The sequence below is a fragment of the Peromyscus eremicus genome, chromosome 16_21, assembly GCF_949786415.1.
Source record: "Peromyscus eremicus chromosome 16_21, PerEre_H2_v1, whole genome shotgun sequence".
Classification (NCBI taxonomy): domain Eukaryota; kingdom Metazoa; phylum Chordata; class Mammalia; order Rodentia; family Cricetidae; genus Peromyscus; species Peromyscus eremicus.
The window spans coordinates 32,596,507-32,617,275 of NC_081432.1; the positions used below are offsets into that span (position 1 = coordinate 32,596,507).

A 20,769-nucleotide genomic window follows, 5' to 3' on the forward strand; every position below is an offset into this window, starting at 1 on the left:
AGTTACCTGAATCACAGACAAACGAGGAATTGCTGTTCAGAATAAGTATGTGTCCTTTGTTGAGATTCAGTTTCAACTGGGCATTTCATCAGGAAAAGCAATTGAAGGGAAATGCCTAGGAAATGTTGTATCTATCCGCAAAGTGTCCAGCCTTAATTGTACAAGTGTTTGTTACTCTCTGGAGGACGCGATTGGCCTTGTATTAGTCTGTGCAGCGCTTGGCCAGAGTCTTTACATCTTGGTTTAAAGCCACAGGTGAGGCTCATGAAAAGGCAAGAGTGTGCACAGCTTCTGGGGTTGCGTGCATTCATAACCTCTCTGCCTCTGTTTTCTTTTGGTTTCCTTCCTCCTGGGGCTTCTGCTTTATTATTGTTATCTTCTTTGGTTCTGTATCATTTTTAGCACTCTTTAAAAGTTTGGGGGAGAAGGTGTGTAAGAAAAATAAACAGACAAAGCCTGCAGTCCTACAAAAATAGCTTGGTAATTTGATCTGGAAGCAAGTGTTTTGAATTCCAGCTACAATGGTTTGCAGCTCAAGGTCTGCATCTTGCTGCTTGGAGGACTACAGCACAGCTTGGAGGAACACAGCACAGCTTGGAGGAGGACAGCACAGCTTGGAGGAGCACAGCACAGCTTGGAGGAGCGCAGCACAGCCTGGAGGACCACAGCACAGCCTGGAGGACCACAGCACAGGCTGTAGGACCACAGCACAGCCTGGAGGACCACAGCACAGCTTGGAGGACCACAGCACAGCCTGGAGGACCACAGCACAGCTTGGAGGACCACAGCACAGCTTGGAGGAGCACAGCAAAGCCTGGAGGACCACAGCACAGCCTGGAGGACCACAGCACAGCCTGGAGGACCACAGCACAGCTTGGAGGAACCCAGCTTGGAGGAGCATAGCACAGCTTGGAGGACCACAGTTTGGAGGAGCATAGCACAGCCTGGAGGACCACAGTTTGGAGGAGCACAGCACAGCTTGGAGGAGCACAGCACAGCCTGAAGACCACAGCACAGCCTGGAGGAACACAGCACAGCTTGGAGGAGTACAGCACAGCCTGGAGGAGCACAGCACAGCCTGGAGGACCACAGCACAGTTTGATGGTGTTCACAGAGACAAAGCCTCACCAAGGACAGGGAAGTGAGGACCAGTGTGTTTTCATTCCTCACTCAGAGGAAAGCATGCTTTAATTCTACAGGGGACACTTCCTAATGCTTCCCTTTCTATGCTCTCTATCACTATCTCTAAAATCATCCTCATTTTATTTAGATAACATTAGTGTTAAGATGTCATCTATATTCAAACAAATATCTCATCTCCTGGTTTTCTTTTTCCTTTTCTTTTAAGTTTTATCAGTATGCAGATAAGCAATTTTGTATTTCCTTGTTCGATGGGGAAATAGGATCACAGCCCATGTGGGATATTTTGTGTTCAATGCAGTCTGGAAATCAAGTTAATTGTGCAGAAAATTAACCAGTTCAGTTAAAGGTTGAAGGCAGAATGATGAGTTTGAAGCATCTCAAGGCTCTCAGCTCCTCAGCCATCTCTAGCACCAGCGTTTATGATGTGGTGGCAACATCCCTCTCTTTACTCCCCTCATAGGATCAAGCGTTCTTAAGCTCCATTTCTAAAAGAATTATCACTTTAAACATGCAATCAAAGGCAATCTCCTTCTTTTCTCCTGTTTACCCCAACAATGTGATTATGTGGGGAAACAAAGTTGGAGAGATGGGAACCCCATTAATTACTCCACCCATCAGTTTGTAACTAGTAAATAACAATAGTAATAATAATAATAATAATAACAATAACGGCTTGGAAACTAAAGTGTCACAATGTCCTTTTCTGTTCACACTTAGAGTAAAGGTCTGAGGAGATGACTCAGTCAGAAAAGTGCTTGATATGAAATTATGAAGACCTGAGCTCAAATCCACCAAGACCTGTGCAAAAATCTGAATGCATGCCTGTAATCCCGGTGCTAGAGAGACAGAGACCATTAGGATCCCTAGTGGGCAAGCTCTAGGTTCAGTGAGAGACTGCCTCCAAAAGTGGGGACTTATAGAGAACACCTCATGTCAAACTCTGGCCTCCAAACTCATAAGCATGCACACACACACACACACACACACACACACACACACACACGAACATACCTGAAAATGTACATGTGTGAAATGAATAATCAAGATATAGAGTGTGCTAACTATCATAACTCAAATCAACCTGCAGCATAACATGTTAAATTCTTCTAATAACAGTCAGAGAGTAAGGTCATTTAAAGTACTGAATTGATGCTTGGGCCCTGAATGAGGTCACAGAAAGAAAAAAACTCAAACAAGGAAGCATGCTGAGCTGTGCTCTCACACAGAGAGACCAATGGTGCTGTTCCTTCTCCTTTCCAAATGCTGACCTACCTTTGACGTCCTTTCCGATTGAACTCTAGGTTGACCAGAGCTCATATTTCAGTGTGAATACCACTGTCATTAAAATCAGTCTGCACATTGCACTTTCTGGTTTCACCAACAGGGGTCACTGTGGCACTATTGCTGCTAACAGTCTACCCAGCCAGCCAAAAAATGGAACCATGTATTCAGTCAGTCAACAACCATCTATTGCATGTCATGAAACACCACTACCAAGCTGTAGGGATAAGGACGTATATGGAGGAGGCAGTCCAAAGAGGAAGAAGGAAAAGAAGAGAGGGTTACACATACTAAAAGAGGAAGTACAGGTGAGATCCTTGGCGAAAGCATCAACATCCTATTCAGACTCTGTACACTAAGTGCATAACGTAACTTTAACAGAATCTATGTGAATCTCAAACAAACCTCAGCGCTGGCCCTGGCAGCACCTGTAATCCCAGCACTCGGGAGATTAAGGTGGGGGTCATAGGTTAGAGCCACTCTGTTTCCAAACCCAAGAAAACAGTATCTGATTAACGTGAGTCATTTAGATCCTCTCCATATTTTTAAATGCATCACAGGAATTTTTTCACAGAATCACATAGGAGAATAAATCATCATGAATCTCATTTTTGAGAAATGAGCTAACATGTTGTTATTAGTCTTTATGGATGGGATTCCCTGCAGCAATCAATGGTCAAACCCCACCTGTCCTCCACAGAGCTGCAGGTGTTTCTCAGCCAGATTTGGAGATATGGTGAAAATGTCAACTGATGCAACCCAACACTGTGGGACAGGGCAGGGGCAGTTGGATAGCCGGTGACATCTTTTGATTCTCCCACAGAGCTAAATCTACAGCTGTGATCAATACTCTATACTGTCTTCAGCTGTGATCATCACTTGGCTCCCAGCACTGAAAATGGAGTTTTATGGATGGTTTATGTGTCAGGGAAACTGCTTGTCAAACAGAAGCATCATTTGGTTTTAAAATAAATTACATGGGCTGAATATAAAGAGCATGCTGGTGATTCCTTTTAAGGAAATGGAGTAGTTCCAGATAAACGCTGCCAGCAATTATCCACGGGTCATGAGAATGAGAATGAGACCTTTCATGTCAATAGACTTGAAGCTACATTTGCAGTGGCTAACTAACTTCGTTCGCCCGATTAACTGAGCAAACAGAACCAATGGAAGTTTGATTAGCCTTGGGTTCCACAGAGATACATGGCCTCCCTCTCAGAGGTTTGGCCCAGAACAGAAACTGCCTCTGTCTCCCCTCCCTGGTTTACATTTGATAACAAGCACTGATGGTAACAGGGAAGTCATTACCCGGCACAGCCATGGTTCTCATTACAAGTGTAGGTGAATGACCTGACTTTACAGCTTCCTTCTTGAGTGAAACTGCTCCTCTTCCCACTGAGCTATCCGGGCAGACTCGGGCTAGCTATCTCCAGAAAGCACTGGCCAGCCAGTCCAACTGAATCAGAGAGCCCCAGGTTCACAGGCTCAGTGAGAGACCCTATCTCAAAAAATAAGGCAGAGCAGGCAAATAATGAATATTACTAAAAATAAATAAATAAAAGAAATTTAAAAAATAATAAAAAAATAACAAGGAGCTCCTGACCATTCTGGTCTACATAGAGAGTTTCAGGCCAGCCAAAGCAACATAGTGAGATTCTGTTGTTAAAAAAAAAAAAAGAAAGGAACAAAGAATGAGAGAAAGAAAGAAAGAAAGAAAGAAAGAAAGAAAGAAAGAAAGAAAGAAAAGAAAAGAAAAGGAAGAAAGGAAAAAGAAAAGAGTAGAGAATGGCCAAGGAAGATATCTTGAATAGACGTTTAGCTTCCACATATGTACCTGCACACATGCACACACAGTAACAGAGGAATTTGCACATACATGTATACCATACGTACACACACACACACACACACACACACACACACACACACACACATCTATACAAGAAAATAAAAATGTGTAAGCAAGGGGGAACAGGTTCATCCCCATTCATACTAAATGATGCAGATGAAAAAACTTCCTTTTCTTCTAGTAAATTATTTTAAAGCTCAAATGGCCACTGTTGATGAATGTATAAGCAGAAACTCTATGTACAGCTGATACTGATGACCAAAAAAATTGGCAGAAAATGGTTGGGAAATCAATTTAATAGTAGTTACAGCAGCCTTCAGGAACTCAAGCCCTAAGCAACAGCAACCCAAGAATGGGTTGCTAGTATGAAGTGCTAGTAATATCTGATTCAACATAGTAAGAAAGAAACAATATTAAAAATTATAGAACTAAAGGCGTACGTCTTTAATCCCAGCACTCGGGAGGCAGAGGTAGGCAGATCTCTGTGATTTCGAGGCCAGCCTGGGCTACAGAGTGAGTTCCAGGAAAGGCACACAGCTACACATAGAAAACTAAAACAAATAAACAAACAAAAATTTATAGAACTAAGCCAACTGTGGTGATTCATGACTATAAGAAGAAGGATTGTAAAAAGTTCAAAGCTCAACCTAGCTATAGAGTGAATTCTAGTCCAACCTAAGCTACAAAGTAGAACCCTGTCTCTGACAAAATAAAACAGAATTATTTGCAATTCCAGAAGAAATCCATGAAAAATTATAACGTTCTTATCATTCAAATTAGAAGGCAAGGAAAGAGTATACACTTATTTAACTATCAACAAGATCATTCAGAATATAATTAAATCTATATGACTGTAAATTTACACATGGTGTAAATCTATTTACCCACATTATTAAGATGATTTTTTGCATGGTAAAACCATTGTTTTAATCCTTTGAAATTTATCTCTGAAGCAGCATGAGAAAATTGAAGTTCAGGAATAAAGATGAGTTACCCAAGGCCTGGTAAAGAGGAGGAAGAAGCTAACAGTCTCTAAGCTGTTACATCACAGAGCTGATGTTTACACTCATTCAAATTAGCCAGTATCTTTCAACAGCTACACTGACCACACACTTCCAGGTATACACTTTTAATATTGAGTAACTATACTGTGCTAATGGGTGCAAAGCATGAATCAGAAAAGAAGCAAGTGTCAGATTGATACATGTGCTATGAAGAGAATTAACACAGAAGGATAAAGCCCCCAAGCATTTGTTATTGGATTTAATGACCATGACAAGTCTATGACATAGAAGTTTTATGGCAGGCCTCTTTCAGTTCATTTGGTGGAGTGACAATTGTAACAGCCACACAGCCAGATGTCTTAGGGTTTCTATTGCTGTGAAGAGACACCATGACCATGGCCACTCTTATAAAGGAAACATTTCATTGAGGTGGCAGCTTAAATTTTCAGAGGTTTTAGTCCATCCATTCTCATCATGACAGGGAGCATGAAGGCAGACATGGTTCTGGAGAAGGAGCTGCTTCATGTTGGTATGCAGGCAACAGGAAGTAGACTGAATGTCATATGGAGGGAAGCTTGAGCAAAAGAAATCTAAAAGCCCACCCCCACAGTGACACACTTCCTCCAACTAGGCCACACCACCTAATAGTGCCACTCCTTTGGGGGCCATTTTCTTTCAAACCACCACATTCCATTCCCTGGCTCCCAAAAGCTTGTAGCCATATCATAATGCAAAAATGCATTTAGTCCAACTTCAAAAGTCCCCATAGTCTATCACAGTCTTAACAGTGTTTAAAAGTCCAAGATTCAAAGTCTCTTCTGAGATTCATGCAATCTCTTAACTGAAATCCCCTGTAAAATCAAAATCAAAAAGCAGATCCCATACTTCCAACATATAATGGCGCAAGATATACATTAGCATTCCAAAACATAGGGAAGGGAGCATAATGAGGAAATACTGGATCAAAGCAAGACCAACTGGGCAAACTCCAAACTGCCTCTCTGATGTCAAAATGTTCTTCAGATCTCTAACTCCATTCTGCTTTGTTGACTGCAACACACTTCTTTCTCTTGGACCATTTCCATTCCTTGTTAACAGCTCTCCTCGGCAGGTATCCCATGGCTCTGGTATCTCCAATATCTTGGGGTCTCCAAGGCAATCCAGGCTTCAACTTCAAAGCTTCACACAATGACCTCTCTAGATTTCCATTCAGAGACACCCTTGACACATACCTGGCCTCAGCAGCTTTCCTTAGACACATAGGCAAATTCCATAGCCCCTTTCTTCTATCCTTAACTCTAAAACCATGTGGCTGAAGCTGCTAAGTTCTGCTGCTTGCTGAGGCTGGAACAAGGCCCCTTGTTCAATTACATCTTCACCAGCTTTCTGGTTTTGATGCTTACCTTCATGCCTGAGCTTGGCTGTTCTTGAACTTGTTCTATAAACTAGGCTGGCCTCAAACTTAGAGAATCACCACCTCTGCCTCCCAAGTTCTGGGATTAAGGGTATGTGCCCCCACCACCCAGCTCTAAGCTTTTCTTTCATTCCTTTTCACAAGTTGGAAACTTAGTTGGAAACAAGGTGGGGTCTTACCCTGATGCAATCACTCCTTTTATTTCATTTCTCAATCTGTTTATCTCCTTGAACATAGGATTTAGCTCTAGTCTACTTCCTGGTATCCATTTTCTCAATCTATACATATTGTCTTTTTAATTGCTAAGCTTTCTCCTTTTCATAATAAATCTTCATCAGAGTTAACACTAATAACCACAAGATAGTCTATACTAGGCTGTTTTTGAGATTTCCTCTGCCAATGGAATTATTCCAAAACTCTTCATGTTAGCCTTAGGCAGACTTTTTGGATAAGGGCAAGAAGCAGCCACATTCTTCACCAAAATATCACAAGACCAATCTCTAGGCCACATATTAATATTCTTCTCCTTTGAAACATCTTGATTCCCACAGTTCAAATAATTCTCAGCACCATTGTCTTCCATGCTTCTACTAGTATGGCCCATTAAACAGTGCTTAAAACATTCCACTGTTTTCCTAATCTAAAGTACCAAAGTCCAAATTCCTCCAAACAAAACTATGGTCAGGCCCATCACAGCAATACCCCACTTATGGTGCCAACTCCTGTCTTCGGGTTTTTGATAGTGCCACTCCCTTTGGGGGCCATTTTCTTTCAAACCACCATACCAGGATTTGGAAGGTTTTTTTTAAACCACAGATAAACAATAGTCTGGAGAGATAAATATTTTATCTTAATTTAAATCCTATATGACATACACATGTCTGAACTCCTCATCATCCACTCATATGTATAATTTTGATTTTTATGCACTGGCTAAATAAGTTGCAACCCAAAATGTTTACATGATTTACTTGCTAATGATAACAGGGGAGACCAGGAAAGAGGGGGAGCCTTCAAACAAGATCTAGTTGTGTTAAATGAAGATTAAGTTAAAGTAAAATTCTCCGCTTTACCTATAGCAAGGGCTGTGAATATTTCTCACAATATGCGTCCCAGGAGCCTCAACACAGACATGTTGGCTTGCCTGGAGGAAACAAGAGGGGAAGCAGCAAGGTGCAAAACCTTAACACATCCTCTGGCTGAGTCTGATGCGCGTGAGTGTTGAGTGTCCTGAAGTGGCAGGACAAGTAGGTAAGACTTGTTTTACATGTGATTAGGCCTGTGTCCTAGATAATGCCACTTATCAACTTGACACATCCCAGTGTCCCCTGACAAGGGATTGGGGTCTCAACTGAGGGATTTTCTGGTTTGTACTAACCTGTTGGAATTTATGGGGGGGGGGGCTGTCTTGATTATGAATTAATGCAGGAGGGCCCAGCTCACCAGGAGAGGTACCATCCTTGGATAAGTGGACATTGGCTGTGTAAGAGACTAGAAGAGTAGGATGCTGGGAGCCAGCCAGAGACAGAGCCACAAATAATGTTCCTCTACGGTTTCTGCCTCAGGCTCCTGTCTCAAGTTCCTTTCCTGGCTTTCCTCCAGGGATTGTGACCTGGAAGTATAAGCTGAAATAACCCCTTTCTTCCTCTCAATGACTTTTGGCCATGGTGTCTGTCACAGCAACAGAAGGAAATGAATAATACCTTGCTACTAAGAAAATATTTAGTATATCTCCACGATTGCCTTCAGTCCTTTCTATTTGCCCAACTGATTCAATTAAAAGCCCTCCAAAGGAAAGGGGGCAGTCTAAAAATGTGTAGGAAAATTATAACCATAGATTTAATAACTCTTTGAATTACTCTTGCTGGTTGCCTCTGGAGACTCATCTGGTGAGACTAAGTTCTTCTCCAGTTTTTACTTCAACTGTTTGGGATCAGCATGGTTGTTCCCTTTTAGTTCAAATTCAGCTAAAATACCAGTTCTGGCCAGTCTTTGTTTGGGTTTATATCTGTATATCAGTATACATTTCCCATTTTCTTTTAGGAACGCTCCCCTTGGGATGGCAGGGGAGTCCCTCTCCGGCCCAAAAGTTCTTCCTACCACATTGGTGGCTGAAAAACATTTTCTCAAAATAAAAATTATTCAAATGCTAGTGCTTGAGGAACTTCTAAGGACTCGAGTGCTTATTCTGAACATCCCTATTCTTTGATAGAGTAAGGGGGCAAAGGTGTCTAGGGAGGGGCGTACAGAGGAGTAAGTCTGGATCACATCAGACAACATCAACTCTTCTGCTGTTCCCCCAGGTTCACCTCTGCTATTGGACCCATACCCCAGTAGGAAGGAAAAAGCCATTTGAAGCTGATGACCACATACCCCAAGAAGCAAGAAACTAGAGCTAAAGAAATCTCTTGTTCAACACCTGGCCCTCTAGCTGAAGCTCAGCAGGCTGACTTGTCCAGAAAGCCTTTCTGCTCCGATGACACTATATGCTACACAAAAAAGAAATCCTAGCAAGGCATTCTATTTTTGCTACTCTGTACCTCCTCCCGCTCTGAGCTAATTAAGGGTCACTTCAGGATTTCCAGAGTTTTCTTTGGTGGCTTCAGAGGGGAAAGATAGGAGGTGGCTTTGAACAAACAGGAACCTCACCCATAAAGCCAATCTCCTATTTCAACCTCAGTTCTTGTGCCAGCTAAAGCACCACGTGGAACAGGAGTGGACCACGGTGCCAGGGAATTTGCCCTTACGGAAAGACAAAACCCCGAGAGCAAAGACTGACAAAAGCTAATCTCAGCAACACTAGTCACATTGGCTTTCAGAGACAAACATGCCCTGAGTCCTAATTCCATATCACAGACGATAACAAGACCAAACACTAGGCCCTGCATCCCTCAGGTAGAAGGGTGCAGCCTGTTCTTGGATTTAGAGCTGGTGTTCTTCAAGTTGTAGACAGGGGTCACTTGTCTCTTGAAAACTGTCCGGTGGCTCCCAAAGGCTGCTCTGGCTCTCTCTGAGGCTGCTGCCAGCACACACCCAGCTGTAACTCTTTGTGGTCTTTAGACATCTGTCACCAGTTACTCTGTTCAAATTCCCATGTTACCGTGCCCAGGCCTGAAGGCATTATCTAGGAGGATATGAAACAGGCAAATAGAAAGTCAGATAGACAGAAAACTTAGCATGAGATAAGTTCAGCTTAAATATATGACTTTCACAGGGCTGGGTAGTATATGGGGGAAACTATGTAGAGAGAAGTTTCCTCACCTCTTTAAAAAGTCAGTGACAGTGACTGATGTCACACATTCCAATACCCTGCTCAACTTATAAAGTTTCCAGCTCAACTTTAAAGAGCACATAGTTCTAGTAAAGTTTATCAGTCATTTTTAAGACTTTTTTGTTTTCGTTTTTCAAGACAGGGTTTCTCTGCGTAGTCCTGGATGTCCTGGAACTAGCTCTGTAGAGCAGGCTGGCCTCAAAAATCACAGAGATCTGACTGCCTCTACTTCCTGCGTGCTGGGATTAAAGACATATGCAAACCAAAAGCTGACTTTAAGAATCATTTTAGCTAATGTTTTGTCTATAGATAACCCTTGATTTATAATGGGCTTGCATCTCAATCAGGATTGTGTTTGGTTGAAAATGTCATGCAATTGAAAGCAAAGTTAACACATGCAGCCATCATAGCTCAGCCTTGCCTACATTAAATGTACCCTGAACATTTACATAAGTTAGACAAAGCCCACTTTTACAGTGTTGAAAATCTCATGTGACACACTGAAAACCTGAATCTATTGTACCCTGGCAGAACAGTGCATTGTGGAGGGAAAGCAGTCCAGTCTCACCTAGTTCCCCACCTAGGTGCTAAATATTGCTAGCCTCAGGAAATATCCAAAGTGCAAATCTGAAGTGGTTTCATTCTACTTTATGTGAATCACTTTGTACTCACAACTTCAACCATAAAGTTGCAAACTAATTAATGGGCATGGTGGCATATGCCTGTGTATGTCCTAAACTTGGGAGGCAAAATCAGCAAGGTTGTGAATTTGAGGCCAGCCTGGGCTACATAGCAAGACTCTGGCTCACGAAAGCAAAACAAAAGAGTTAACCTTCCTAAGTAGATGGACATCTGCACCGTGTGGAAAGAGCAGCTTCTTGTAACATTTCAAACTGACTTTTAGAGATTAGTAAATATGTCAAAAATTTTCCCAATGAAAATATGATCTTGACTGTCAGATCTGTCAAACATCAGTAAACTTAACATTCCACATTGCCACCATTAACCTACAAGGTACCTACTTAAAAATCATGGGTCTGGAGCCAGAAAGATGGCTCATAAATTTGGAGTACTTTATGCTCTTCCAGAGGACTAGAGGCGGGATATGATTCCCAGCACCCACATCACATAACCATCTATAACTCTGGTTCTGGGGGATCTGCTGCCCTTTTCTGGTTTCCTCAGGAGCCATGCATGCATCTTGTGCACACACATACATGAAGGCAAACAATTCTACACATAAAATAAAAGTAACCTTTAAAAATCATGAGTCTAGCCAGGCGGCAGTGGCGCACGCCTTTAATCCCAACACTCGAGAGGCAGAGCCAGGCGGATCTCTGTGAGTTCAAGGCCAGCCTGGTTTACAGAGTGAGGTTCAGGATAGGCACCAAAACTACACAGAGAAACCCTGTCTCGAAAAACCAAAATTAAAAAAAAAAAAATCACGAGCCTATTTCAATTGCTTGAATGCCTACCTTGGACCGGGATTGTGGGGCAATCTCGTGTCTCTCTTGAGAATGTCAAATCATTTGGATATATAAAAGATAGTAAGGCCAATCCTTGGTTCTCTCAAATATTTGCATATTTGGTTTGAAGTTTTCCAACTACTGAAAGATGTTCATTCAGTAAGGAAATGATGATGGTGTCCCGTGTATTTGGACTTACTTTTCAATGCAGTTTTATTCAGAGGACGTTATCCGGCAGTCTTGGACTCACAAGTGATTATTCTAAGACTAATTATATGGGAAACATCTGTGCTGGAGGATTTGGGAAACATCTGTGCTGGAGGATTAATTTTCTTTGTATTTCCTTGACTCTCTCTTGGAGGGGAGGAGTTTTAAAACGTATTTTCTTAATGTTAAAGAACACTGGGACCTCCAGTGTAGGATGGCAGCTAAGAAGTGTGCTGAGGGAATACTGAAGAAAAGAAGAGTCAAGGCAACAATGTGTAAGTGTAATGTGGGAAAAGGAACAGAAGAGCATTGGAAATCAAGAAAGAGGTGACAGAAGAACTAAACACAGGGAAATAAAAGGCAACTCAGAAAAAAAGCTACCAGCCTAGTCTAGGCTGTCCAGAGGGAAGGCAGCCCTAATCCACAACAACAGGGTCACCCGGACAGCCTTGATGACAGTATACTGCTAGACCTAGCACCAGGAAAAAGCCACAGCTGCCTTTAATGCAGGCCAGCATTGTAGAACAAACAAATGCATTTTGTTATTTCTGGTGTCTCAGAATGGTAGAGCCAGGTGCCATCTTGGGAGAGGGCCTACTGTTCCAGATGGCGATGCTCTAGGGATCGTCAAACAAGGAGTAATCACAGGTCAGCCAGCCCAGGAGTACCCTGCCACAGTTTCTGTGGAGACAGCTAAGTGAGACCAATCACAGAGAAAGGTAGAGGCAGATGGAGACCTGCTGAGATGTCGTGGGAAGCTTGGATTGTGGAGGTGGTGGTTGACGAGCAACTTCACCCTCTATTGAGTGGAGGGAGCTACATTGCCAGTGGAGTGCTGTGGGAGCTAAGAATTCCAAGGCCATGGCCAGTGGCTATCTCTGCATCCCTAGATTCCTCCCTCTGCTGGGTGGTTCATAGCTGGGCTGAGTCTGAAATTTCTGAGACCATGGGCAGAATGCCCATCTTCATTAGGCCTCCTCTTGGAATGCAAAGCTGGTCATTCTATTCGCTTTGACTGCTCTGCAATGTGGTTAGCAGATACCTCTTCACTTAGACATTTACTCCTATTGGGTATACAGCCTGGGTGCCAGTGAAGTGAGTAGCAACCTGCCCAACCCACAGATAAGAAACTCACAGGGCCAGCAGTGGTCCTGCATGCACAAGTCCCCATTGTGACAACCTAGCCTTGACTGTCTCAATGCTCAGCCAGCAGTGGTCCTGCATGCACAAGTCCCCATTGTGACAACAAAGCCTTTACTCTCTCAATGCTCAACCTGCCTATAACACCACCTAGAAGAACTGCAATAGACTTTAGCTGGGACCCCGACTCCTCCACCTTGCTTTAGAGGTTCCAATACTAGAGATCAGTGAAAGAAACTTTTTCTAGTTCGTGACTTTTTTAAAAAGCAGCTTACTGTACTTTTTGTTGCAATTTTAGTATTCTACTTCATTTTATTTTTTTAAACTTGTTTTCATTTTTCTTCCCTTTTCTTCTTCCATTTGCCAATTTTCTTTGTTTGATAAGCAAGTTTTCTTTGCCTTCCTGACTCTCATACTGAACAAAATTTATCAAAGTGAATCAGCATAGATCTTACTGTAAGATGTAAAACTTTGAAACTACAAGAGGAAAGCAGAGACACTTGAAAGCTCAGGCACAGGCAACAGCTTTCTGGCCTCCCCTCCCATAACTCAGGGATTCCTATCAAGAACTGAACAGATGGGATTACATGAAATTAAAAAGCTTCCGCACAGAAAAGGAAGCTATTTCCAGAGTGAGGAGACACTTTGGATAATGGGAGAATGACTTTGCTAGCTAGTTATCCAACAGAAGATACCTTAAGAGTATATAAAGAAATCAAATGATAAACTCAGAGTGAAGAAATGATCTAATCAATAAATGGACACATTAGATAAATAGATAGTTCTCAAAGATGAAGTGTAAACACGCGATAAATTCACAGAAGAACCATTTGATCTGGCTTCATTTCTGTGGTGATAAAATATCCTGACCAAAGGCAGCTTTGAGGAGAGAAGATTAACTTGGCTTATGATTACAGATGACAGTTCACTGTTGGTGGGAAGTCCAGGCGGGAACCATCACATCCACAGTCTAGAGTAGAAACAGAACCACCATGTGGATTCTTGTTTCCTTACTCTTAATGCTCATCCAATTTTCTCTACTCTTATGCTGTCCTGCTACTGATAATGTTTTCTTGAATGATGACTCTTCATTCATGGCCTCACCTGAGCACTGGAGCCCAACTTTATTTAGTCAATGAAGATGCTGGGGCCAACCAGAGATCTATTTGGGTCTGACTCTTTGGTACATACACGGGTGATAAACTAGCAAGGTCCTTTGCTAACAGCTGAACAAGTTTCCCATGATGCATTAAACAATCATTTCCCCTTCTGATCCTTGCTGTCATTATTTTCTGAAGCACCTCCCCTGTTGCCAGAAGTGAATAAGAATGAGGAGCACATCAGAGACAGGCCAGTTATGAAGCATCCTGTATTCTGAATAGCAAGGGAGTTGAAAGGAAGAGTCCACTGGGAACAGACTTATGCCATAGATGTCTATGAAAAGTTGAGTTTGGGTGATGATCAGGAACAGGGAGGAACTGGATGATGATATGTATTAGCAGTATAATATGTACAGGAACAAGATGCCAGTCAACCAAAACTGGAACCCAAACCAAACTACCCATGAGCTCAGATGGCCTGTGTTCCTATACTCCATCCTCATTCTGCAGCATATCAGCAGTGTTGGTTGAATGAGAAATCTTCAGGTATTTCAGTGCATGGTCCTCAGTTGGTGGCACTGTTGGGGAGGTGATGCAGCCTCGCCGGAGGAAGTACATCACTGGGGTGGGCTTTGGGAACGGGTTTTTGCTTGTTTGTTTTTGTTTTTGTTTTCCTGAATGAATCTCTGAGTTTAGTGGGATGCAGCTCAACTCTCAAAACATGGTTAAATGCACCCTTAAAAAACAGTACCCTGAGCCAGGCAGTGGTGGCACACGCCTTTAATCCCAGCACTCGGGAGGCAGAGCCAGATGAATCTCTGTGAGTTCGAGGCCAGCCTGGGCTACCAAGTGAGTTCCAGGAAAGGCGCAAAGCTACACAGAGAAACCCTGTCTCGAAAAACCAAAAAAAAAACCAAACAAACAAAACAACAACAACAACAACAACAACAACAACAAAAACCAGTACCCTGTATAGCACCTTCTGGGATAGACCCTGAGAGTTCATAACGTCACCTTTGTTCCCTCTGCTTTGTATTTTCACATGAACACCGTGATCTCTCACCTTGCTACTCAGACAACAACCTGCTGTGACACCAATCTTTTTTTTTTTTTTTTCTTGGTTTTTCGAGACAGGGTTTCTCTGTGTAAAAAAGATATGGAACGCTTCACGAATTTGCGTGTCATCCTTGAGCAGGGGCCATGCTAATCTTCTCTGTATCGTTCCAATTTTAGTATATGTGCTGCCGAAGCGAGCACGACACCAATCTTAAAAGGTCTTATTAATAAAAAAAAAAAAGCCAGATATTGGGGTGAAAGCTGAAAGATCAGAAGGATAAAACAAGCCAGCCACAAGTTCTTACTGCTAGGAAATCCTCAGCCCAAGAGAGAGATATTTCCTGTATACTCACACCTATATACCTTTCTGTGCCCTGCCATCTTACTTCCTCTTTCTGCCCAGCTACATCACTTCCTCTTTCCACCCAGCTCTATCACTTCCTGTCTGTCTGTACAGACCTCCAGATCTCTATAGTTAACTAGTGCTGGGATTAAAGACATGTGCCACCACTGGCCTGGCCCTGTTCCCAGTGTGGCCTTGAACTCACAGAGATCCAGATGAATCTCTGCCTCCTGAGTGATAGGATTAAAGGCGTGTGCTACCACTGCCTGACCTCTGTGTTTCATATAATGGTTGGCTTTTTCCTCTGATCCCCAGGCAAGCTTTATTTGTTAGAGCACAAATAAAATATCATTATAACCTGCCACCATGCCTCTCCACCGTAATGGACCCTCCCTTTGGACCTATAGTCCCAAATCAACTCTTCCTTTTATAAAGTGCTTTTGATCACGGTGTTTTATCACAACAGAAAAATAATAATCGGAAAATTGCCACTACACCCACCTCCCAAACAACCTGGGACTTGTCACAGACTTAGGAAAATAAGAAAGATTACAGACTGGAGAGAAGACTGAGTACTTGTGAGTGTCTGTTGCTCTGGCAGGTTCCATTCCCAGTGCCCATGTGGTAGATCACTACTACTTGTAACTCCAGTTCTGAGAGATCTGATGCCCTCTGGCTTCATAAAACTCATGTAGGACACAGACATACACCTAAACAAACAATAAATATTGAAAAAAAAACTATGTTTCAATATAAGGTTTATTGTTGTTACTGGAATAGTAGTTATATTTTTGGATAAATTATCAATGTTACATTAAGGAAAAAGTATTTTTTTCTGCATTTTATTGCAAACACGTTTCAAATTTGTCCTTGAACTGCTGTGGAGGCTGACTGGCCTAGACTGTGGGGCCTGACTCAGTAGCCCAGGCTTTCACACTGACCCATGCATGTAGCTCTAAATTGGTGAGGGATCCCAGACAGTAAACAACTGACTGAACCTTGAGCAGTCAGAGTATGTGCAGAAAGGGAGCTACTGCAAGGACTATGTCTTTTGTTTATGGCCCTCCCAGAAACTATTTGCTTAAGTCTCAGGAAACTGAAATTGAGGCCTGATCCCTGAGAGAAGACTGAGCAGCCTGTTATGACATCTGCTCAGTCCTTTCAACTGATAATTTTTAGTGTAAGACAGAAACAATCAAAGCAAGAATTCTATAGAATTTTTTTTTTTTTAATTCACCAATTCCTGTTGGGTAAAGTTTGTCCTTGAGTGATGACACTCAAGTTTTCTTCAGCTATAAAACAGCCTTATTCAAGTGGTTCGATCGGCCACAGTACGCACACTATATGAGAAAAAGCTGGGAGAGAGAGAGAGAGAGAGAGAGAGAGAGAGAGAGAGAGAGAGAGAGAGAGTTAAAAGGTTATTTGCTACCAAAGAATTTTTAAAAAATGATGGAAGAAGAAATTTGCAAAGTTTGAAAATATCTTGTAGACTTTGTGTGATAACTGGGTTTAGTTAGCTTGGAGAAGCCATTCAAAATAACCAACTTCAGCCTACGGTATACTGAGGCAGCTCCTGAAATGAGCATGTATAGGAAGTTAACCTTGCAGGGGTTTAAAAGAGTTTGTCCCTGAATGTTTCTCATTGAAGTTTGACATTTCACGAAAGTAAAAAACAAGAAAACTTTTCAGTGAATGGCTTACTGAGGTCTGAATTCCTGCCCTTGGCTGCTGCTAGTCAAATCTAAACACACTCCCCCAAAATGTTCTATCTTCCCCCTGCCCAGGATAATTGGCCATTGTGGATCATGTCAAGGGGAGCATTGCCTTCTGGCTGATGACTGATCAGTCAGTAGGAAGTAGGCAGGAGCAGAGTAATTTTGGTATTTATTTTACTAACTACTTTACTGATAGACTCGACTAACAGCACAGACGAGTCCAGGTGCCAGTCCAGGGCTCTTCTTGAACAGTGCTCCCAACTGCCCACCTGTGGTGAAGCCAGCCCTGGCTTGTACTGATTGCAGTATTATAATGGCCAGAAGCAGTTTCATCATAAATACTATTAATTACTTGAAATTTGCTGAGGGAGGCAGGTCAGTCTCATTGAACTCATGCAAGCAGAGAAAGGGAACGTGGGCGAACAACAAGCACCCATGAGTGAGAAGCCATTGAGAAAAAGGAAGGTGCAGGATGGGCATGTGATATACTGAGCTCATATTTAGTTCCATGCATTCTGAAGTTTTGTTTTTACAAAAATAGTCCTCAAATATATTATACATGCTAGACAGGAGGTGTGATATAACAAAAATATCACTGAATGTCCTATTGCTATTTAGAGGAGGAAATGATTCATTTTGACTAAATGAAATAGAAGCCAATTTAATGAGAGAGATAGGAAGTTCTAGAGCAGTTTGAGGCAGACACTGAGTTTAAGTGAGTGTAACTGAGGGCAAGATTAAGATCTAATCATTGGCTGCCTACTTTATATAACTGTGTGTGTGTGTGTAATATAGATGAGTATATACACACATACATATAATGAATGCTTTATAGAGACTTGAAGACAGTATCATACACTAACAATTGTGTGACTGGAATCAAAGAAAGAAATCAAGCAAATATTCAAAAGTAGAGAGTAGTGTAGGTAAATTAAATCCTAAACTAGTTAGATTTGTTTTGGGAACGCAAGAATAGTTAAATATTATAAATCAAGTCGATGCTTTTTTAATTTTTACCCCATTAACAAAGAAGAAAACAGATGAGATTATTTTATCTACATATTAATCAATCATTTCATGCAAATAGGTATTCACAATAAAAGTTCTTAAACTAGAAACGGAATGATTTAAGCTGATAGCTGGTGTTTATAAAAAGTTCCACAACTAATTTCATTCCTAATGGTGGCAGCTGTCAAATTTCTCCACCCTTCCACATCTTTTCATAGCAAAAAAGAAAGAACAGGAAAGATAAATAGAAAGAAAAACAGAAGGATATATCTTTGTACTCCAGTACTATGCTAATTTTCCATCTCTGTGTTGCAATATATCTAGAAGGTACTTGGTCCTCAAAAATTTGACATATAATCACACCATACTTACAGGCCTACCTGAGTAAGGACTCTCAATTATTTTGGAGGTCTTGTTAAGATGTATGCAAGAAGTAGTTGAAAAATTCAAAGAGGAAGGCCTTACTACATCAGTGAAGCATTCTTAGTACAAAGATTTAACATAGTGAAATAAAGATGAAGGTAAAGTTTGAGTCTTCCACTTCTCACAAGCACAAGGCAAGGAAACAAGTCCAGACATAGAACTTTGGGCATTTGGAGACTGTTTGGTTTTGTTTGTTTGTTTGTTTGTTTGTTTGTTTTCTTTTATTTTACAATACAATTCAGTTCTACATATCAGCCACGGATTCCCTTGTTTTCCCCCCTCCCGCCCCTCTCCCCTTCCCCCCAGCCCACCCTCCATTCCCACCTCCTCCAGGGCAAAGCCTCCCCTGAGGACTGAGAACAACCTGGTAGACTCAGTCCAGGCAGGTCCAGTCCCCTCCTCCCAGGCCGAGCCAAGTGACCCTGCATAAGCTCCAGGTTTCAAACAGCCAACTCATGCAATGAGCACAGGACCCGGTCCCACTGCCTGGGTGCCTCCCAAACAGATCAAGCCAATCAACTGTCTCACCCATTCAGAGGGCCTGATCCAGTTGGGGGCCCCTCAGCCATTGGTTCATAGTTCATGTGTTTCCATTCATTTGGCTATTTGTCCCTGTGCTTTATCCAACCTTGGTTTCAATAATTCTAGCTCATATATACCCTCCTCTTTCTCGCTAATTTGACTCCCGGAGCTCCACCTGGGGCCTAGCCGTGGATCTCTGCATCCAGTTCCCTCAGTCATTGGATGGGGTTTCTAGCATGACAATTAGGGTGTTTGGCCATCCCATCACCAGAGTAGGTCAATTCGGGCTGTCTCTCGACCACTGCCAGCAGTCTATTGTGGGGGTATCTTTGTGGATTTCTGTGGGCCTCTCTAGCACTTTGCTTCTTCCTATTCTCATGTGGTCTTCATTTACCATGGTCTCCTATTCCTTATTCTCCCTCTCTGTTGTTGATCCAGCTGGGATCTCCCGCTCCCCCAAGCTCTCTTTCCCTCGACCCTTGCCCTTCATTACCCTACAGAAAACCTACAATCTCATGGAAACTGAATAATGCTCAACTGAATCACCAATGGGTTAAGGAAGAAATAAAGAAAGAAATTAAAGACTTCCTAGAGATCAACGAAAATGAAGACACCACATACCCAAACTTATGGGACACTATGAAAGCAGTGCTAAGAGGGAAATTCATAGCATTAAATGCCCACATAAAGATGTTGGAGAAATCTCACACTAGTGACTTAACAGCACACCTGAAAGCTCTAGAACAAGAAGAAGCAAAGTCTCCCAGGAAGAATAGACACCAGGAAATTACCAAAGTGAGAGCTGAAATCAATAAAATAGAAACAAAGAGAACAATACAAAAATTAATGAAACAAAGAGTTGGTTCTTTGAGAAAATCAACAAGATAGACAAGCCCTTATCCAAACTAACCAAAAGACAGAGAGAGAGCATCCAAATCAACAAAATCAGAAATGAAGAGGGGGACATAACAACAGACATTGAGGAAATCCAGAGAATCATCAGGTCATACTTCAAAAAACTCTACTCCACAAAACTGGAAAATCTAAAAGAAATGGATAATTTTCTGGATAGATACCACATACCTAAGTTAAATCAAGACTAGATAAACTATTTAAATAGTCCAATAACCCCTAAGGAAAGAGAAACAGTCATTAAAAGTCTCCCAAGCAAAAAAGCCCAGGACCAGATGGTTTCAGCGCAGAATTCTACCAGATCTTCAAAGAAGAGTTAATACCAATACTCTCTAAATTGTTCCACACAATAGAAACAGAAGGAACATTACCAAACTCCTTCTATGAGGCTACAATTACCTTGATTCCTAAACCAAACAAGGGTACAACAAAGATCTCCTTCATGAACATTGATGCAAAAATACTCAATAAAATGCTGGCAAACAGACTCCAAGAACACATCAAAACAATTATCCACCATGATCAAGTAGGCTTCATCCCAGGGATGCAAGGGTGATTCAACATACAAAAGTCTGTCAATGTAATACACCATATAAACAAACTCAAAGAAAAAAACCACATGATCATCTCACTAGATGCAGAAAAGGCATTTGACAAAATCCGACAGTTTGTTTTGTACTTGTAAATATAACTACCATCTAGTTAGGAAGCAATACAGAAAGCTTCAAGGTTTGAATGGGAGTCCATAGAAAAGCGTTCTGCAATGGCTTCAGAAAACATTGCTAGCGATCTTGCTGCCTGAGCCATCCGAGGCAGTTTGATTCAGTACTGGATATAAAAGATACGGCATGGAATTTAGGAGAAAGTTAATGTAGCAGGTACACAAAATCAATACCTAGAATTCTCATGCAAGGT

General features: G+C 41.9%; 1 non-coding gene across 1 annotated transcript; it reads right to left on the reverse strand.

Annotated features, from left to right (window-relative positions):
- Nucleotides 1–15,025: 15,025 nt before the first annotated feature.
- Nucleotides 15,026–15,132, reverse strand: LOC131894004 (U6 spliceosomal RNA). The gene has a single exon (XR_009374794.1). It is a non-coding gene; the product is annotated as a U6 spliceosomal RNA (small nuclear RNA).
- Nucleotides 15,133–20,769: the final 5,637 nt, after the last annotated feature.